Source organism: Pezoporus occidentalis, unplaced genomic scaffold (genome assembly GCF_034315485.1).
Source record: "Pezoporus occidentalis ecotype Australia unplaced genomic scaffold, CSIRO_AGI_Poc_V1 ctg288, whole genome shotgun sequence".
Taxonomy (NCBI): domain Eukaryota; kingdom Metazoa; phylum Chordata; class Aves; order Psittaciformes; family Psittacidae; genus Pezoporus; species Pezoporus occidentalis.
In genome coordinates this window covers 698,779-701,315 of record NW_026914807.1, presented here as the reverse complement: position 1 = coordinate 701,315, position 2,537 = coordinate 698,779, and the positions used below count along the sequence as shown (strand labels likewise).

The window sequence follows — 2,537 nt, the reverse complement described above, 5'->3', positions numbered from 1 at the left end:
GGCCTGGAAACCCTGACAAGCCTCATCCCAGGGATTTGAAGGTCATCCTCCCCTGAGCAGAGCGTATGGTGGTACTGCAGCCGGCAGCTGAGAAAGCACCTTGTGCTCCTCCAGAGCCGAGCAGCGTCTGTCTGCCTGCCTGCCTCGCTCGCTCGCTCTTGCGCTCTCTCCCCGCTAACCGGTCTTTAATACGGATCTAATTCTGACTCCATTGCGGTGCCGCGAAATCACATTAGGCAGCGCAAGGATGCTCGCCGCCCCTTCAAGCGTGATAAACTCCTGATTGCTTCCCCGAAGCTCTAATGAGCCCGCGAAGGCCGGGCGGGCGGGAAGGAGCGGTGCCAGGGCGTGAGAAGAGGGAGAGGAGCAGGAGGAGTGGGCTGGGGCTGCTCCTCCTCCGCTGAGGGAAGGGGAACTGCCGGCTCCGAGCCCGCCGCAGCCCTGGCTCGCTATCTTTCTCCCTCGCATACTGAGACCCTTGTATATGCCCCAAGCGACGAACCAAGAGGCGGGAAGGGCAGGTCAGGCCGGCCGGCAGCCCGCCCCCTTCTGAGGGACCCCCCCGTCCCTGTGGGGCGGAAAGCGGCGGCTTATCGCGGTTCTGCGTGAGCCAGACGGAAAGGTTGCGGCAAAGGTGGGACGTTTGAGTGATGGGTTGGCACAAGGCAGTGCTTATCTCTTTAAGAAATGGAAATGAGGTCTAATTAGCATAGACTGGTTGCAATTAGCATATGAGTCCCGTTCGGGGACTTGGAGGAAGGGAGAGGGCCAGGCAGCAACTTAATGGGGTTTTATTAGGCGAAATTAGCCACCGCTGAACAGTCATAAAAATATCTAAATTATTAGTAGCTCTGCAATTTATCGTGAGTGCTTCCCGGACATGCTAATATCTATTGGGTCTGTGCTGTGCCTGCTAATCACAAAAACAAACTGCGGGACCAGCAGCATCTCTCCGCTGTACATTGTTATGCTGTTGTAGGCACGGTGTGACAGCTTTATACGGATATATATGCGCGAGTGTGCCTTGGTTTGAGGGGTACATTTTTGCTAATGCCTTATGAGTTATGTAAATGGAATACATTTGAGCAAAAATGACAAACTGGTCTCTAGAGGAGCAAGCTCACCTAGAATATAATGGGGGGATTGTGGGGGAGGCTGAATCATACGGCTTTTGTTGAGTCAGAATGAAATGCAAAACTCCTATAGTTGTGGCAATCATATGCATTCAGAACCCAGAAGAAAAGCCCCTCTGTATACGTGATGATCTTCAGAGACAGAGGATATAGAAAAACCACTCAAATACATGTATTTTTAACACATCCATGCTTGCCTTTATCCTCACACAGGTTAGAGGCTCTTTTTAATGAGCACCAACTACAATATCTGCTCTAGGAGGAGTCCAGTTATTGTCTCTTTCTCCAAATGTGATCAGCTGGGGGTGCGTCCTGTGAAAGGGGAGTAGTGAAGAATCAGCATTTTTAATTCATAGTGAGAGGTCAGGCAGACTGACCCAAGACAGGGTCTGACAGAAAGTTTGCTATGAAGGTGGGTAAAAAATTCCCAACAGTAAGAATAATTACACCATTCTCACCAAGCTCCTTGCTCAGTGTCTCAAGAAAGAGGCGGTTCCTCTTCCATTGGCAGGTCTTTTCCATTGAATACGTACAAACATAGGACTTCTGGGCTGCGTCCAGCAGAAACTTAGCTAAACAGTAGGTGTGGATGCTGTGGCACTGGGAGAGGAATAACACCAAGGCTTATCCTCTTTGTCTTTTTATGAAACAAAGTGTAATTATCCCAAGCATTGCCAGGACCAGCATAAGCTCTTGACACCTGGTGGTGGCTGTGTTTTCACTGGAAGGACCAAAGGAAAACGAGGGGGAACGGTGTAATGTGCCTTTCAGGAGCCAGAATCCTTGTGTTAATTTGTAAGTGCTGCATTTTATCATATTACATGTGTAAGTAACATTATATATGTGTCATATTATATATGACAAAAAGGTCAGAAACAAAACCAGAAAAAAGTAATCTTAAATAGTTGGTATAGCCCACCTGGCCTCCCATTTTGGAACAGGATTTGGAACAACTTCTGCATTTCATCTGTTTGATATGTTCAGAGCACAGTGAGTGTCTCTGAAATGTTGACTGTGGTGCCTGATGAGGAGCCTAATTTACATATTCTCAATTTAATCTAAAGTAGGCGCTAATTGATTACTGCTGAATGTCAGCACGCTCTGATTATCTGTTCAAGATGCTCTGAGAAAAACCTACAACCCTGAGGTGCAAGTGGGAAAGGGGCATTTGAATTCAGTATGCTGTGCAGGCTGGTTTGGGCTGGAACCAAGTTAATTTTCCCTATAGTAGCTGGTATGAAGCCATGTTTTGGGTTTGTGCTGAGAACAGAGTTAGTAATACAGGGATGGTTTAAGTTGCTGCTGAGCAGTGCTTACACAGAGCCCTCTTTTCTGCTCCTCACACCACCCCACCAGCTGGGGGTGCACAAGGAATTGGGAGGGGACAAAGCCGGGACAGCTGAC

General features: G+C 48.5%; 1 long non-coding RNA gene across 1 annotated transcript; it reads right to left on the bottom strand.

The window, feature by feature from the left end:
* Positions 1-560: 560 nt before the first annotated feature.
* LOC134167419 (uncharacterized) lies at positions 561-2,324 on the bottom strand. The gene is made up of 4 exons (XR_009966179.1): positions 2,053-2,324; positions 1,592-1,733; positions 1,343-1,445; positions 561-678 (listed from the first exon to the last, which is right to left on the bottom strand). It is a non-coding gene; the product is annotated as an uncharacterized LOC134167419 (long non-coding RNA).
* Positions 2,325-2,537: the final 213 nt, after the last annotated feature.